The 19,251-nt window shown below is 41.3% G+C and overlaps 1 protein-coding gene across 13 annotated transcripts in view; it reads right to left on the bottom strand.

Moving 5' to 3' along the window:
* sytl2a (synaptotagmin-like 2a) overlaps positions 1-19,251 on the bottom strand; it is a 128,381-nt gene that overhangs the window by 89,198 nt on the left and 19,932 nt on the right. For 12 of the 13 annotated variants that reach the window (XM_084320270.1, XM_084320279.1, XM_084320278.1 and 9 more), the window contains exon 1: positions 19,073-19,164. The exons of the other annotated variant lie outside the window; for it this stretch is intronic. The gene's annotated coding sequence lies outside the window, so the exon portion shown is untranslated. Of the gene's footprint in view, positions 1-19,072; positions 19,165-19,251 lie in introns of those variants that run through there. 13 annotated transcript variants of the gene reach the window in all.

Below are 19,251 nucleotides of genomic sequence, written 5' to 3'. Positions count from 1 at the left end.
GTATAAATTGCGTTAAGGGGGAGCTTAGTATTCCTGCCTCTGAGGAGCGCGTCGCGGCTCATGCGCGCGCTCGGCCAATCAGAGCAACGCGGAAGGGCATGTTGGTTGCCGAAAGTATTCACGCGGCAGGGACCACGGACTCCGCCAGGGATAGATTAAATATGGTGGTGAACACTGGGGCTAGCTGGTTAGCACAGAACTTAAGTATCCGTCCTGTTATCCCATCTGGGCCAGCAGCCTTCCTGGTGTTCACCTGCATTTACTCTTCTCACACTGTGTTCCATCAATGAGAGAGAGTGCCCCCGCCCCCCCGTGGATGCCCCCCCCCCCTCCACGACGGCCGGTGCGTCAGTGACGTCGTTAGCCGGTGAGCTAGCGTCGCTATCGTTTGCCCCAAACCGAGCGTAAAAGGAGTTGAGCTGGTCCGCGAGAGAGGCGTCGGCACTCCCCATTGAGGGGGCGCAGACTTTGTAGTCAGTTATCGTCCGTAGCCCTTGCCATAAGCCTCTTGTGTCATTCTGTGCCATTTGTGCCTCCATCTTATCAGCGTATGTCTTCTTTGCAAGTTTTACAACTTTGCGCAGAGTATAGACTGTAGTCTTGTACTCCTCCATGTTTCCTGTCGCTCTGCCCAGGTTGTAAGCAGTGGTGCGAGTTTTCAGAGCTGCTCTGATAGTACTGTCAACCCACGGTTTCTGGTTCGGGAACACCCTCACCTTCTTTGTGGGGACAATACTATCAGCTAATGTTGCTATGAAGCTAACAACAGTATCTGCGAACTTGCTGACGTCACTGGCGCTTCCCTGGAACATTCCCCAGTAGTGTTGTCACGATACTGGAATTTCGACTTCGATACGATACCTTGAAAAGTATCGATATTTTGATACCTTTTCGATACCAATTTTTTTTTTAAATAATAATAATAATATATATATATATATATATATATTTTTTTTAAACAAATTTAGCTTTTGTTGCTGGTTGATTCTCCTCAGCTTCTCTCTGGTACTATAAGAGAAGATAAATATAACACTTTTAAAACCCTTTGTTTATCTTTAGATCAGACATTTAAAAATAACTAAATTATCTAATCTAAATCAAACCCCTCTTAAAAACAAAAACCTGTTTAACCTAGCCATCTATAAAACATCATGCTAAAATACATAGCAAACATGTATGCAATAGTGCTGCTGCTTTTTATTTGGTTAAAACAACTACAACAATTTTCATGACGGCGAGAGCGAGAAAGCGAGAGAGCGAGAGAGATTTCTACTCGGAGCATTTATTAACGTTACATTTTCAACAAGATTACTGCTAATTAAACACTTCATGGAAACGGGGTAACGTTATGTCGAGTTCATACGTGTACTAGTGTAGTATGAATGAACTCTACTTAACGTTACTCCGTTTCCATGAAGTAATTATAAAGGTGGCCAGCTAGCTAGCATAAGCTAATGGAGGAACGACTAGCTAACGTTAGCTAATAGCTGTATCGTTGGCACTGCTCTGTAACAACGCTTGCAAATGGGCTTTAGCTTTTCCTTTGTCGTTTACTTAAAACCCGAAGTACTTCCAAACAGCACTTCTGCTGTTTTCTTTATCCACAAGCACAAGTTGCGGAGGCTCTGCAGAGCTAAAATCTTTGTTTACAAACTGAAGACAGGTCTGCGAGGGGGAGGGCTGCAGCGGAGGAGGAGGAGGGGCAAGCGTGCTCTGCAACAGCGTGCGTCTGTCTGTCAACAACTTGCGGTAGAACACTGCGAGCAAGCCAGAGCTCGATACTGCAGAAAGTATCGATATTTCGGGAAATGAGTATTGAAACCGTTTTAAATATTCAGAATCTATATGTATCGATTTTTCGATATTTTTGACAACACTACTCCCCAGTCGGCGTCCTCGAGGGCGTCCTGAAGCGTGATCTCTGATTCGTCGGACCACCATTTTACCTCACGTGACACGACAGCGTCACATGATCTCTGCCTGTAAGCCGGATAGAGGAAAATCGAGTCGTGATCCGACGTGCTTGTAGCCCCCGCTAATGGCGGAGGCGGTACTGCCTTGTAGCCGGCTCTGAACAGGGTGTCGCAATGATCCAGCGTGTTTCCTCCCCTGGTGGAGCAGGTGATGTGCTGAAAAAAGGACGGCATCACTTTCTTCAGATTCGCCTGGTTGAAGTCGCCGGCAATGACCATGGCTGCTGCGTCCGGATGTTTAATCTGGTGGATGTTGAGATGCCCCTGTAGCTCCGCCAGGGCCCCGACGGTGTTCGCTTGGGGAGGGATATACACCGCCGTCATGATAATGGCGGTGAATTCTCGGGTGAGATGAAATGGTCGACATTGAATGGAAAGATGTTCTAGATCCGGGGAGCATGAGCTGGAGAGTATCTTAATCTCCTTTGGGCTAGTCCAGCCGTTGTTGGTAAGGAGACAGACCCCTCCAGAGCTCTTCCCGGAGGCTTCTGTACGGTCCGCTCGGAAGACGGTGAAGGGCAATTCCAGCGTTATGGATGTTACATTCAGAGAGAAAATTGGAAACTTAACTTAACATTGACAAGGCATCGATTTGAATTGGAAGTATAATTTATACATTTTAGTTACACTTATTGAGATAAAGATGAGCCTGCAGTAAAAAATTATTTAACTTTTGGATTTTGAGATAGGTGACAAAATACACAGCGTTATGGATGTTACGGAAATTGACAAGCTTTTCGTACTCACTGAACACATGATGAAAACTCTGTGAATATCTTTTTCAAAGAATAACATGTTTACTATCACTTTGTAGGGAAGGGTTTGAGGTACCCAAAAAGCACATTCAGGAAAACCTGGCATGAATCACAAAAAAGTGCCGTTATGGATGATACGTTTTTGCGTTATGGATGTCACACGTCTGAAATAGACAAAAAACACTTATCAAAAATAGGGCTTTACCCACATGTGTTTGACTTCGGTGGACCATTTTGAGGGTCAAACCAGTCTGGATTCATGTTGTAGTCTGAAAAAATGCCAGGAAATGCTGAGAGAATTGTTGAATATATATAGAACACAAATGTTCTAGAATGTACTATTATGACATCATACTGTGACAGAGGTGCCCAAACATAGCTGTTGACGAGGTGACACCTGAGGAGATCAAGAGCTTCAGTGAGAAACAGGAGCTGGAGGCCAAGTGGGCAGATGTCCCCACCCTTCATGGCACACAGGGAGTGCATCACATCGAGGTTGTATCATGGGGGAAGATCAAACACAAGATGTACTCCACCGCTGATACATCATACCATCACACTTTTCTCTCCTCCTCTGAATTGGCCAGACCACCTGTCTCCTCTGACAAGACCACCTCTCTCTTGTCAACAGCCAGACCCCCAGCTGTCTCGTGCACACAAGCCAGTAGTCACATTGAAGAGGCCAGACGTCCACCACCTGTATCCTCTGACAAGGTCGACTGTCACCCACCTACCATCAAGACAGGGGATTGTCTCCTCGTTGAGTTTGAGACAACAAACAAAACGAACAGGCAATTTGTAGGATTGGTCACCCAGCAAGACAACACAGGGGCTGAAATTCAATTTCTCCGAAAAAATGACAAATCAGGCCTGGTCTTTGCACTTCCAACCAAAGAGGACAAGTCCTGGGTCAGTTTTGATCAGATTCGTGAACACCTCAATCATGGATAACAGAGGGAGATACCATTTCTCTGAACCAGTCCAGGCAGAGTGAATTGAACTTGATTTTTTATAACTTTCTTTTTTATGGCGAGGTTGACATTTTCATGGAATTGCTCCAAAACTCATTTTCTGATTTAACAGATATTAATATTGCTGTTCTGGCCAATACCGATATTTACCGATGTCGATATCTCTGTATAGAAAACACTTTTTTATGTTAATCAAATAAAGAGCTATTTTCAAAAAACGTTGTAATTTATTTTCAGAAATGACTGATATTACCAGAGAGAGAGAGAGAGAGCGAGAGACGCGCACCGATTGACAGCGATATGAACTTTCTTTGTGACTTAACAACACACATTCGCAATGTAACGTCCGTCACCGTAACGTGCATAACACTTGTAAAGAATACAAAAAATAAGACCAGAATGACTAATTGTTGCTAATATGTCATCTTTATAAAAGTTAGCTTTGCTTAGGAAGTTTGGTTGACATTGCATTCCAGATGCATGTTTTATGACAACTTTTCCTGGAAAACGTTATGGACGTTACATTGGCTGTCCCATAAAGGGGCATTATAAAAGCATGCTTCACCTGCCAATGGAAAGACACAAAGTACATAATTGATTCACATATTGATACAACAGCCCTTCATGACCAAAGGTGAGGTTAGAAAAATATCTGTTGATTTATTATTTTGCCATTCAGAAAGTCATACAATTAGGTTAATCGAAAAATAAATGTTTACATCATTGTGTCTCCTTCTGTAATGTGGAAAAACATGCATTCTCATAAATATTACGATCAAATCTATTTTGTACTTCAAAATATAGACCTTGATGATACATTTTAAATTGGTTTGGTTATGATCATGTTATTTTAAAATGTTCATGGTGAGGTTGACATTTTCATGGAATTGCCCTGAAGGAGTCTGAAGGAGAGACGCTGTGATCCGGAGTCGCTGGTTTCAGGCTTTCAGCCATGTCTCCGTGAAGCACATGATGTTACAGTCTCTCACCTCTCGCTGGAATCGAACCCTCGCCCGTAGATCATCCATCTTGTTCTCCAACGAACGTACATTTGCCAGAAAAATAGATGGGATCGCTGGACGGTAAGCAGAACTTTTTAGCATTATTCTGATTCCGCTCCTCCTTCCCCTGTGTTTCTTCTTTGTCCTGCCACCTTCTTTGTCTTTGTCTTTGTCCCGCCTGATCTCCGATGGCCAATCTTGGCATAAAGTAGGGGTGCACCGATATATCGGTCGGGTATCGGTATCGGCCGATAAGTGCCTTGTTGACTGCCATCGGCCTATCGGCCGATAAGCTCTAATGTGCCGATGGCAGTAGCCGATAAATATCCATCAATTTGTGTCGCGTCAATCTGGCCCACACGTTCAAACGTTGAAAAAAGTTTCAGTCAAGCGACCTGCACAACGCCGCCCCCACACACACACACTACTGCATCAAAGTTACTTATGATTAACAAAGGCATTCGTTTTGTGGCATTAACGTTATATAGTTACACGTTCAATAGCATCAGCATATTATTTACCCGAGTCGAACATAGCAAGCATTACTCATTCATATCTCTCACTTCCTTTGCTCAGAGAGCCCGTACTGAATGTACCCATTCTGCAATCTGTTAATAAAGTTTTCAATCAGACAAATGTATAGAAAAGCTTTTATTATAACATTCGTTGTTAAACTCGCTCTTAAACTCTTAAAACTCATACACTTTTGTCTTTTTAGTCAAGTTAGTCTGTTGAAGATGAAAGCCAGTGGGTATTGTATGACTCAGACTTCAGCAATAATCATGAGCATTATAAAATATATAAAAAACACACATGGCATGATGGAATACCATAAACATATTTCTTGATGTTTCCTTTTTTAAGTAAGTAAAGAGGCCTATGTTGATATCGGTGAGCACAATTTGTAACACAAAAAGAGAGACGTGTAGCCTATTTATTTATTTAAAATTGTATTTATTCATTTTATTATTATTATTTTATTTGTTGCCATGCCTAAAATAATAGTCAAGCATAGGGCTAACACATTTTCATAAACAATAATATCATTTTTTGTTATATGGTTATAATAAAAGCTTTTCTATACATTTGTCTGATTGATTGAAAACTTTATTAACAGATTGCAGAATGGGTACAATACAGTACAGCTCAATACAACAACAGTGCTAAGACTGGAGGATGAAGACCAGAAAAAGACTTTCTGCTTTTTTACATAAGGGTCCTCCATTTTCAATTCATCAAAACATTTAGAGACATACAAATATACAGTAGTTTCATAAAAATATATAATTTACTTGTTTTTTTTTCTCACAAATATCGGTATCTGTATCGGCCGATTGTGTTAGTTTGTCACGATGGGGTTAGGTAGAATGCAATAATACAGAAAGGGAAGGAATGGAGGAGGCAGAGGCGAGGAGTGAAGCTTGGAGAATGATGTTTACTGTAGAATCCAGTGCAATACAAGGAAAATACAGAAACTAAATAACAAACTTCACAATACAAAACAACAAACACTAAGACTTACTAGAGGGAGAACGGTGTGACACGACGTGGAGGAACAGGGGGTAACTGGAGGAATGTCGCCACAACGAAGGGGAGACAGACAGACACCTAATTAGCAATTAAGAACACCTGGCCAACACAGAATCACAAACAACACCTAGACAATAAGCAAAGCACAACTAAACACAACTAAACACAAAAGCAACTCCTAACAACCCAAAACAGTGTATGACATCACACCAGGGAAGGGAAAGACAATGACAGTACACACCATGACACCACATTAATCAAACTATTAATTATAGTTAACACAGTAGTCAGGATGTCCAGTGTACTGGAGCGCACCGATTGTTTGTCACCACTAGAGGGTGGTAGGGCGCCAATGTCAGGCCGAGGGCCAATGTCAGATAGAGGGCATTGCCCAAAGTTAGGTGGAGGGTACTGCCCAGTGTTACCATCCTGCCCAGTCCAGCCAGGACCGGGCCTAGGATCCTGACATTAGTTGAACAATCGGTATCGGCCGCAAATTTTCATATCGGTGCATCCCTAGTATAAAGTGTCGCTAGACTCCTCTTTAAGTCCGGAGTTTAGGTCTATAAGTGACTGTCGGTCGTATGACGTCCCAGCCAGTGTTGTTTTCATAAAAAAGGTACTAAAAATAAACATAATAACTAAAAGTACGCACAATCTTCGCGGAGCAAAACCGACGGCGACTGACCTGGGTCGCGCCATCATCATGAGTAGTATAGTACATCAAACCGACCTCACAATGAATTTGGAGACTGCTTATTATATAGAGCAGCGTATCCCAAACTTAGGGTTGCGACCCAAAATGGGCCGCGGACCTGTTTTTATTGGGTCGCCAATAAAAATTAATTAATTAAAAAATATATATTCCAAATATTTTTTTTTTATAAAAAAAAAAAGCTTTATATGTGTTGATTCAGTTTGGCACCACATACTTATGTGAATCTGGGTTTTCTACTCTAGCATACCGGAAAAACAAATACAGAAACAGACTAAATGCTCAGCATGACCTCAGAATAGCACTTTCAAAAACCAAGTCCAGAATAGATCCGCTGGTTGAAAACTTCAACCAGCCACATACCTCTCATTAGATTTCATTGTGCCATAGATGAAATATTATACCCCTTCTAGCATGATGTCAGGTCAGTAGAATTTTTAAATATGTCAGTACAAATTAATCAGAATGTTGCTCAATGTTGGGGTTTAAGGTTGAGGGACGGAGGGACGGAGGGAGGGGTAAGAAATGGAGAGTTGAAAAAGGGGTGAGAAATAGAAAGGAGAGTAGAACATGTTTGTTCATTTAAAAGTGTTGCAAAATTGTATGTACATATGTTATGAGGTGGTGAGATACTTAACATTACACTCTGATTATTGCTGTGATGTACTTTTATAATTAAATAAATACATTTCATATACATTTGAAATCCATGGTTTGTTGTGTTCTTTATCAGTAGTTTATAAATGTATGTTATGGCAATTCATGATGTATTTTTGTAAGTTTGGGTCCCGGGGAAACACAGAATTTCTCTTTTGGGTCTCGAGCTGAAAAGGTTTGGGAACCCCTGATATAGAGAAATGAACATTCAATTCACGGGCAACTGCTCCCTCAAAACTTGTGACATCTGTGGCATCGTGCCGTGTGATAAAACTGCACATTTTAGAGTGGCCTTTTAGTGTGACCAGTCTGAGGCACACAGTCTGTGCAATAATCATGTTGTCTGATCAGCATCTTGGTATGCCACACCTGGATGGATTATCTCGGCAAAGGAGAAGTGCGCACTAACAGATTTGAACAAGTTTGTGAACACATTTTGAGAGAAATAGGCCCTTTGTGTACAAAGTCTTAGATCTTGGATTTCAACTTGTGAAAAATTGGAGCAAAAAGAAAAGTATTGCGTTTATATTTCTGTTCAGTGTACATAGAGAAGGGTTGAAAGGTGAACTGAAAAGCCTGGTCAGCATCAGCTAAATGTTTGTTGAAGACTAGACAAATTTAAAATACAAATGAATTCTGTTCAAAAATCATGTAACGTCATATGTGTAGGTAGGGAAATAATGGTAAGTTCAAAGATTAAAGTAGATCGGCTATTGCGTCAATGGAACCTAGATCAGCAGATGGGGATCTGTAAACCCATACCACAACCAAACACTGATGTAAGCTCCAACTGAACCCTCAAAGCAAGATATTTAAAACATCTTGGTCTGGTGATGACATTACAGAGAAACCAGATTCAACACAAATAACCACCCCTCCTCCCCTTCCAACTCTGTCCACTCTATACAAGTTGTAGCCCATTAAAACCACGTCAGTGTCATTGAAAAGCCAGGATTTTCCTTTTCTATATTCGTAAAAGGTAAATGGGTTGAGTGGAGAGTTTGGAGTAGGAGCAGGAGGAGTTGTAGAAGACTGTAGGGCAGTGGTCACCAACCTGTCGATCGCGATCGACTGGTCGATCTTTGAGACTTTCCCTGTAGATATTTCCCGGATTTTTTCCCTGAGAGTCCACATTACAGTTCTACTTTTGTTTTGATGTGAAAAGTGATGCTGCACTTAGCACTGACTGCACTTAGCACTGACTGAGAAAGTACACATTACAGTTCTACTTTATAAAATGCTAATTGTAAATGTTTGTCAATGTTAATAAAATGAGAAAGTCCACATTACAGTTCTACTTTTGTTTTGATGTGAAAAGTGATGCTGCACTTAGCACTGACTGCACTTAGCACTGACTGAGAAAGTACACATTACAGTTCTACTTTATAAAATGCTAATTGTAAATATGTTTGTCAATGTTAATAATATGAGAGTCCACATTACAGTTCTACTTTTGTTTTGATGTGAAAAGTGATGCTGCATAAGATGACTGCACTTAGCACTGACTGAGAAAGTACATATTACAGTTCTACTTTGACGTTTTAATGTTGGACCAAAGCATTGCATGTAATTAGAATACAGGCAAATAAAAGTCATTTATTTTAAAGTACAATCTTGGCTGTCTTTTTCTCTCAACGCTTCAATAGGTAGATCTTGCCTTCACAAAAAGAAAAAGTGGGCTTAAAAAGGTTGGTGACCACTGCTGTAGGGGGATTGTAGTTCAATTAGAAACAGTAACAGTATGATTTGAAGTAGGATATTTAGCAGTAATTCTAGTAGGAATGATGGAAAAAGTAGTACATTGTTGTCTCAAAGGCAGTAGTGCAAACCGTTACTAAATTACCAGGACTCCTATAGTAACCACTGTGAGGTTGCGTTTTTTAGGCCTATCGTACAGTGCTACATGTGTATTTTAGGGCCGAGCCCAAACGTTCGAACCTTCGTTCGTTCTAAAAAAAATCTGAATTTTTTATTAAAAAAATACCTAAAAAAAAATATATATATATATACCTATATATAAGAAAAAAATGTATTTCTTTTTCCTATTAATTCTGTTTAAATCAATGGGGTTTTTCTTCACAGTTGCAGATAAAGATTAGGCTACACTAATATTATAGTATTAAAAGCAACCGAGTTATATTCATTAAAGAAAGTTGATTTAATTGATTTAGTTGGGCTGGGGCTTCTCCCTGGGCTGGGTCTGGGGCTGGAAAGTTGATTTAATAAAAAAGAAAAGACTTTTCTAAGATTAATTAATAATCACTTTATTCAAATTGAGGATTTAGTTTGAGGATATTTATAAAAAATAAAATATAATTTTTTTTAATTAAAAACGAAGGTTCGAACGTTCGTTCGAAAAACCCTGACGAAGTTCGAATCCCAAAAACAGGCTTCGGGGACAGCCTTAGTGTATTTTAGAGCCAAGAGTGTCGGTCATTAAAGCGGATCGGACCCACCCTACATCATGCCCAAAGCACACTGCATGACTTCAGGTCAAGGTCCATGTTCCTCGAGAGAACGAGAGAGCCTGCCCTGTTTGGATTATGTATCACAGCAAGTGACCACCACAGTGCACTACAGTACAGGTTAACTAGCATCTGCTTAGCAAAATATATTACTTATAGGCCTACAACACGTAAATATATTACTTATGGCTAACATAACGTACATTATGTAATTTTTTCCTTTGATCGATTAGTACTTTATTTACATGTTGCCTGGCCACAAGCGGTACCGTCTCTGTGTTTTCACTACATCTCCCATGAGCCTCTTTGCTCTGTTGCCTCTGTGTATTTAAAAAAAATTGTTTACATGCAGACTTTTTACAGAGTGAATTCCTGGTTTGTTGGTGGTTGAGGTGGCTGCATTATTTGTTTTCCAAAAATATATGCTGCATTCTGCACATCTCATTTGTTCAAGACTTAGGCTACTTTGCGAAAAGGTTGACTAAGCCTGTCTCACCAGACCATTTGAGGCCAGAGCAGCGAAGGTGAGTGCCGGCGGTCTCAATCTGCTCGGTACACACTGCAGAACTTGATTTAATTATTATTATTAGAAAAAAGGCACATTGTCGCTTTAAGGAAAGTCACCTGTGCTTTACATCTGAGGAATGCTTGCATGTTACAACAGCATCCAGCTGGTGTGGCTTGTGGTCCCTCCCTCTTTCTCTAGCATTTGGTTCAGTCAAACACTGAGATTGTAATACGTTTTTCAATACTAAGGCCATGTCAGGTTGGGAGGGGGAAGTACAGTACTTTAGAGGAATGTTGCCTGTCCCGTTTTCACCAAGGGATGTTTTTTACCATGGAAGATACACAAGGATTTAGGCTATTTCCTCCTTGTTGAGCACTGCTTTGTCAGAAAAGAGAAAGAGAAATGATTCCCTGGTTGACAAGAAGTGTCTCACTCCCTGGCCAACTGTTCCACACAGGGTTATTGTCAGCAAGGTTATATGAATGAGGTTGTATGTGTTTGTATAATGTGACACAGTGTAGCAACAATTCAAACTCATGATTTCCTGATTCCTAATCGGCACTTCTTACTGTACTACAAAGAGTGAGACAGTACAATATGGAGCACTGAATCAATATTAGCCTACATTCAGGTACATTACAATTAGCCATAGAAATCGGTAGATCCGGGCGGCTGGGTAGCGCAGCGGACTAAGCGCCTGCCTATCACCGCAGAGACACTGGTATCGAATCCAGCTGTCAGCGGTACCTCCGGCTTGGTCGGTCGTCCATACTAACCAATTGGCAGTGTTAGCGGGTGGGAAGCCGGCGGGGTGTGTATCCTGGTCGTTGTAAACAGCGACTCCTACAGGTTTGTCAGGGCGCCTGTTCAGCGAGGGAGGGAACTGGGGGAAGTAGTGTGAGCCTCCCACACGTTGCGCTCCCCCAGCCTCCCTCTCCTGTTCCTCCTCCAGTGGCCAGCATCTCTCTCCTGTTCCTCCTCCAGTGGCCAGCTTCTCTCTGCTGTTCCTCCTCCAGTGGCCAGCATCTCTCTCCTGTTCCTCCTCCAGTGGCCAGCATCTCTCTCCTGTTCCTCCTCCAGTGGCCAGCATCTCTCTCCTGTGTTTTGCTATCCTTTTTTTGGACTCCGATTTCACCTGTTCACCTGTACACAAACCCGTCCGATACCACTTTTTTTGCCACGTTAATATTGCACTTTACTGTTACATTTGTACTCTGGTTAGATGCCAAACTTATTTTTGTTGCAATGTACTTGTGCTGTATAATGACAATACATTTTAATCTAATCAAATAAAACTTTGATCAGTTGCAAATTGTATGGTCCTTGCATGCCCTATATAAGGAGCCGGCGGGGCGTTTCTGTATGCAAATACTGGAGTACAAGAACGCGCTTTCAGTTTAATAATGAGTGACGTGCTTCATTCAGCGGAGTGCAGCTGAGAACACTTTGGCCACACATTCAGGCAGTGATCTTTCGGAATTTGTTCTTACAAACTACTTACAAAGATAAGTTATGAAGATAGTTACGTACACTTTCGATCATGAGGTCCATTGTGTATACTGTCCAATTATGCATTTTATGTTACATACACAGCATATGCCATTGTAGTGTTTGTGTAGTGTTTTGTAAGTCTATGTGGGCTGGGCACATTGGGTGCATGACAATTTAATTAAAAAGAATTGTATCAATACATTTTATTGTTTTTACCAAATAGGATGAAAACGTATTTGTGCTCTTGGTTTGCTCACAAACTTTCTAAAACGAGCCTACCGGAAATCTGTTCACTGCTACTGCACACTTCACTGTGCTTTCTGCTGTGGACTTGTATTGCTTGACAACAGAGACATTGGACGTCACAAACACCAATGTGACAACGTGTGGGCTTAAAGGAGAAGTTAGAATGGAACAGCAGAATAGCAGGCAAAAGAATAACCTCTTGGTTAAGCCAAACTGAGACTCTTGAAAGGGTCATTAATGGACACAAGGGTAAGTTCAGGATTGTTCACCGGCTATTTCCTACTTATCAATGATGGTTGGTAAAGTAATGTATCGGCATAATCCATGTTGTTCTAAATACTGGATACCCACAGCTCCAGTAAGCCACAAAACACATGTAAAGTAATACTATAGGGCCATGTTTCACTCTACAAAATCTGCTGCTGAAACCTACTCCACAGTGCACCTGTTTTTGAGTATGATTAAGTGCTTTTTACAGTGGCTCCACTTGTGTTGTTTGTGGCTAATGGAGGAGGAGCTGGGTATCCAGTTATGAAGCACAGCATCGATGAGCAGGAAATTAGGCTGGGGGTCCAAAAATTCCAAACGTACCCTACCTGGATTCCATCCTCGAGGCAAATCTTTCCTATGACAAAATGGCAACCAATGTAATCAAAAAAGTCAACCAACGAACAAGATTCTTGTACCGGATCTTCTCTCTGGTAAACAAGAATACCTTAAAGACTCCAACAGGAGTACTCATTCAAGGGTACCTGCCCATTTTGACAACCTAGGATGGCTTAGAGTAGACGACATTGTACAGCAACTTGCAATGGGCCTGGGCCCTCATTTATCAAGTTTTCTTAGAAAACCTTCTATTTCCACACGTAAGCACAGAATTTAGAATGTGTGCACGCACAAAAAAAACGGGATTTATCACACGTGCGTACACAGGTCCTACGCACAGTTGTCTTGATAAATATCACCTTGCTCCTAAGCTGGAGCTTGTGCACTGTTTTAAGTATTTGCATACCAGAACCGCCCCGATTAACCATATACGGTAATGGAACACCCCCATGAAATGTGGAAAAGTGGACTAAGCCGAGGGAAGCGTGTTGTACACGGTGATGTCGGATATTATATCTATTAACTTCCTAAAAGACCATTGCTGCCTGGACACCGCAAACACTAATAAAGACCATTAACCACTGTTTTGCCGTTGCCCGTTGGTGTCATTAATGCATGCTGGAATAAGAACGCCTTTCTTCATTTATTTTTAATATTAACACTTTGAGTGCCACTCACGAGATATCTCGGGTTTTTAATAGTGACGTTGAATGCCACTCACGAGATTTCTCGGATTTTTTTTTTTTTTAGCGATCTGAAAAATTATTGCATCACCCGAGCCTACCCGAGTATAGCCGAGCGGCGCCGGCGATCACTGTGGAAAAAAGCGCCCCCTGTCGTCTCCCAGATGACATAAGTGATTTTGGAATGGACTCAATGAAAATGAATGGGGAAAAAAATCCGGTACTCCACATTTTCCAGTTCACTGATCCAGCCGGGGTTACCACAGTTCATTCTGGAACCTCAGATCCCCGCTGATCATGGAGTTCTACAGTATCGCGTTGGATCCATACACGTATCGATCTTTTCGAATGGTGATCAGGAATTGGAATATACCAGTTGGATACCATCTGATGTCAGGTAAGGACTCTATGTTATCAGTGTTAGGATAATCAGAGTAAGTTTGATGAAGATATAGGCTGTTTTGTGAAATGTCTTCTTTCGGTTTCACTGTAAAAGTCTGAGAGGAAATCAACGAGGCGATTATCCGTGCACGGCCGTAATGTGCTTGCGTGCACGTATAATATTGATCATCTAGCGTTTATTTGAAAACGATTCATAAAAAGGCCGACGAATATCAACGTTGTGGAATATTCCACTAAAAGACGATTTTCATAGAATGCTCCAGAATGAGCTGTTTTTTATATCAAAACGGGGGCTTTTCTAACTGCTCTGAAACGGAAACGACGCGATAAAAAAACAATCTGCCTTGACAGCACTGACTGGAAAATAGTCTTTGATAATGAGATGGGCAGATTAGACACATAGCCATAATTTAAAACATAGATTAGGCGATATTAACGTTAACATTGGCGCCGATGGTGGCATTCAGCCGGTAAAAAGGAAAACCAGGCGTGGCGCTCAAAGTGTTAATATTAATAATTATTATAATACAATAAAAGACAGCTCCGTCTTTTAATACACATATATTGTACAGTAACGTCAAATAAATACTACAGTCCCCGCTGAAATAAAGGTTCTGCACGCACATACCAGCAGTGATCTACAGCATAAAAGATAGCCACTTTATAATACTATTCTGAGTAGATAATTCATCTGTATCGCAACAGAGTCACGGATCTGGTCGGGGCAAGTAGCATTATGTCGGGAAAATCTTTATGAAATAAACAAATGTGAATTAAAGAATTTAAAAACAAAGTTTAGCATATTAAATCGTTTTATAAGCTTTCTGAGTAGATAATTCATCTGTATCGCAACAGAGTCACGGATCTGGTCGGGGCAGGTAGCATTATGTCGGGAAAATCTTTATGAAATAAACAAATGTGAATTACAGAATTTAAAACGAAGTTTAGCATATTAAATCGCTTTATAAGCTTATAGCTTTTTTCGTGCTGATTTGAGAAGGGTCCAGCTGCAGAGCCGGAGAGCAACTCTCAGGGCCAAGATAGCACTTATACTATTTTGAGAGAGACAGCAGAGAGACAGACAGCAGAGAGACAGACAGACAGACAGACAGACACTGTTCCACAGTGTGTGTGTGTGTGTGTGTGTGTGCGTGCGTGTGACTACTAGTCTAATAGTAGAGACTCAGACCCCCCCCCCCCCCCCTCTGGACCACCTCCTAGTAGAGACTTCTCTAGGAAGAAGACGAAGATGAGGATTAAGGCGAGACACTGCAGGTGAATAGGCAAATATACTTTTGTTGATTTTGAGATTTTGTTATATTTTGCTTCCTAAACATGTCTTCTATGAAACTAGTGACAATAAAACGTCAATAACACACATTTAGTTGTTTATTTTACTTCATTTTGCCTTATTGCATCCATAAATGTCCACATATTTAATGGGGAAGTGCCTCATTTGCATATATAAACATCAATTTCAGAAAACTTGTCTCTACTAGGAGGTGGTCCAGAGGGGGGGGGGGGGGGGGGGGGTCTCTACTGGGAGGTGGTCCAGAGGGGGGGGGGGGGTCTCTCTACTAGGAGACTAGTGGTCACACACACACACACACACACACACACACACTGTGGAACAGTGTCTATCTGTCTGTCTGTCTGTCTCTCTGCTGTCTGTCTCTCCGGCTCTGCAGCTGGACCTTCTCAAATAAGCACGGAAAAGCTTTTAAGCTTATAGCTCCAATTTGGGTCCCAAATTGCGGTACAAATGAAGGAGGTGTCTCGGGTAGTGGACTCTAGTTAATATTATGTTCTCTCTGCAATTAGACTGCCCCTCATTCATTCATTCATCCCTATCTGATGCTATCTCTGAAAACAGTTCCTGCGAGCGCAGTCAGTGCACCCGATAACGCTATATATATAAACCTGCATTCATTCGGAGAGAAATACCTATTCCACATGCTATTTAGGGTTTGACAATCATTTCACTAATATCGCTATTTCACAATGAACTATAATGAATTACGGGGGTCATACAGAACACGTCAGTCAAGCTTATTTCCGCGTTGAAACTAATGCATGCAACTGATCTATGCCGTCCGTCTGCAGTCCCCATATTCTACCACAGGGCGTCAGCTAAGCATGCTCTGGGCTGTGAGCAGACATACGCACAAAGTCAAGTTCATGTTCAAATTGATAAATCCCACACTTTGCTTAGAAATGGTCGTACGCACGGGTTAAGCACATATCCGTGCGTACGTCACGTTGATAAATGAGGGCCCTGGTCTACAAGATACACACTACCACTAAGATACCCATGTACATGTCAAAATACTTCCCAAAGGTCAGTGAATTCCACAACCACAACACCAGAGGGAGTTCCACAAATCATGTTCAACCCAGATTCGGCTCAAACAAGGGACTAAAACACATTTCGCAATTATGCCACAACAATGTGGAACGCCCTACCCACAGCCGTAAAATAATGTGAATCCCATTCCCTACCCTCCTTTAAAACCGCTCTCGATGTAAATTAGGAACAGTAACGGTCCTAAAATGCTTCCTTGTGGAACACCGCAGCTCACTGGGAGGGGGGGGGGGGGGCGTTGGAAGGGGTGTACCGTTTACTAGGGGTGGTGGAAAAAATCGATACGTAGTAGTATCGCGATACTTTGCGTGGCAATACTGTATCGATACAGGGACGCCAAGTATCCATATTTAATTATTCATAAATAAAAAAAATTATAAAAATGTATAAGGAAGTTGCATTGTTCATTTCAATACCTGTAATAGTACAGTAGTCCACACACACACACATGTGCATTCAGTTAAGTTGGAATATGACTAATACAAACAGTTCAGTTTGTCAGGTACATGCAAAAGACAAATACCATGTTCTGCAATACAAATTATTGAAGTGAGATGAACAGACAGAACTTTATTTTATTAGATAAAACATGTTGACAAAGTTTTACTTTGCAGTTGAAAAAAGGTAATAAATTAAATTTGATAAAAAAAAATTATAATAATAATAATAATTCCGCAATACTCAGCTATCGTATCGTGACGCAAGTATCGCGATAGTATCGTATCGTGAGGTCTCTGGCGATTCCCACCCCTACCGTTTACCTCCACCATCTGTTCTCTCCCCTCCAGGTAGGATTGCATTCAGCTCACTGATGTACTATCAAAACTAATTGCTTTTAGCTTGTCAATCAGAATGGAGTGATTGACAGTGTCGAAGGCCTTTTGGAGGTCCAGCATGACCATGCCACAGTATTTGCCTGTGTCCACCTCTTGTTTGATGTGGTCGTTCGAATATAGAAGGCATGTGTCAGTGGAGTGGGATGTTCTGAAGCCAGATTGGAATTCGTAAATTAGATTTTTGCTAGATGCTAGATTTTCTTTTTAATGAGCACATCCATCACCTCCAAGTTGGTGAAGAAACGGTCCATGTTGTGCTCATTAAAGCACTGTCATGTGCTTGTCACATGACAACAAACCCGAAAGAAAATGTGATGACCAACCCCAACTGGAATGTCTTGCTAGTATCAATCAAGGCTAACCATCTAAAAATGTGTTAGTTAGCCAACAACAATCTTAACTATAGCTTTCCCTTCACACGTTTTAAGGGTAACAATTGTTTCATTATAAACCAATTGTGTAAAAGCCTATAGAAGAAAAATACTGAGGAGGTGAATATTTACAATTCCACATGAAAAACACAAAATGTCCTCTCACCTAAAGTTCAGCTGTCTTACTCCAAAGAAGACTATGTAGGTGAGCGCTGATCCCAATTCTGGACATTCCCATACCAAAATATGGGAGAAAGCCTTTTGGTAGTGAAATATAATGAATGCGACAACCTACCCGTGTGACAACCATCCCGTTCTCCCCTACCCATTTTCAATCAACCAAACCTTTCCGAGATTATCATGGTCATTCCCTTCAGTACGTAGTACATGGCTTTCATACATGTCATGTACCCATGTACATGTCAAAATACTTCCCAAAGGTCAGTGAATACCACGACACCAGAGGGAGCTCCACAAATCATGTTAAACCCATATTCGGCTCAAACAAGGGACTAAACACGTTTTGCAATTATGCCACATCAATGTGGAACGCCCTACCCACAGCTGTAAAGAAATGTGAATCACTACCCACTTTTAAAACCACTCTCAAGGAGCACCTATGGGAGACTGCAATTCGAAACTGGCCCCTGTAAATGTCCTAACCCAACCCCCTCCAATGTACAGTAAATGTCCTAACCCAGTAATACACGAGACCCTCTTCTTGGAACCAAGTAAGGTTTCGTCGATAATCCAATGTACAGTTACCCCCACCACGCATACCCACCCCACCCACCCAACCACCTCAAATGGGGGACCCTGATGTAAACAAGACGAAAGTCTTTCTCTGGTCTGCATCCCCTTAACAATTGTGTGTATTGAGCTGTACTGTACCCATTCTGCAATCTGTTAATAAGATTTTCAATCAATCAATCAATCAATCGGACAATGTTGTCCTGAGAAGGAACATTATTTGAGGTGACTGACAGCAGCGCACGAGACTCAAAAAGGTTTAATAATGTTCATCATAATTGCCACAGGAATGTCAAATCAACACTGATTCCCATCATAATTTTTATATCTAGCTATGTAGCATATATTAGGACATTTTTACTGGTATTTCAGATGGTAGCCGATCTGCAATTTAATCAAGATGTAACATCCACTTATTTCCCTGAACCAAACACAAAATTAACTTCCATATGAGGACACACCTAGTTAAACGAAAATCTGAAGTTATTGAAAACCGCTGACCACAAAGGTTGTGTGTTTTATCAGAATGAAACTCAAATATAGCGGTTCACAAGATTCAATCATAACTTTAGTGAGAAAGAAAGCTGGGATCATCTCGCTAAATGGTCGGAAAATCAATTCGAAATGTAAATAACAGTAGCAGGGTATTTATGATGACATAACCTAAAACACTACTCTGCTGTAAAAGTAAGGTATTGATGTTAACTAGTTTTAGAACCCCAAAACGTTCAATTCGAAAACGGTACTCACCTAAACCTAAACCCACTGTCCGCTGCGCGCTGCCCCGTGACGAGAACTGTCGACTCAAAACATTGGAGCGGCTCTGAGTCCGAGGCGTGTTCTCGCGCTGTTTGATCGCCAGTGGGCGCGACTCGAGGCGATGCCAGTCAAGGGGCGCGACCACACTAAATATACATAATTGATGCCCA

Source organism: Notolepis coatsorum, assembly GCF_963971535.1.
Source record: "Notolepis coatsorum genome assembly, chromosome: 8".
Lineage (NCBI taxonomy): Eukaryota > Metazoa > Chordata > Actinopteri > Aulopiformes > Paralepididae > Notolepis > Notolepis coatsorum.
This window is presented reverse-complemented; position numbering and strand designations above follow the sequence as displayed.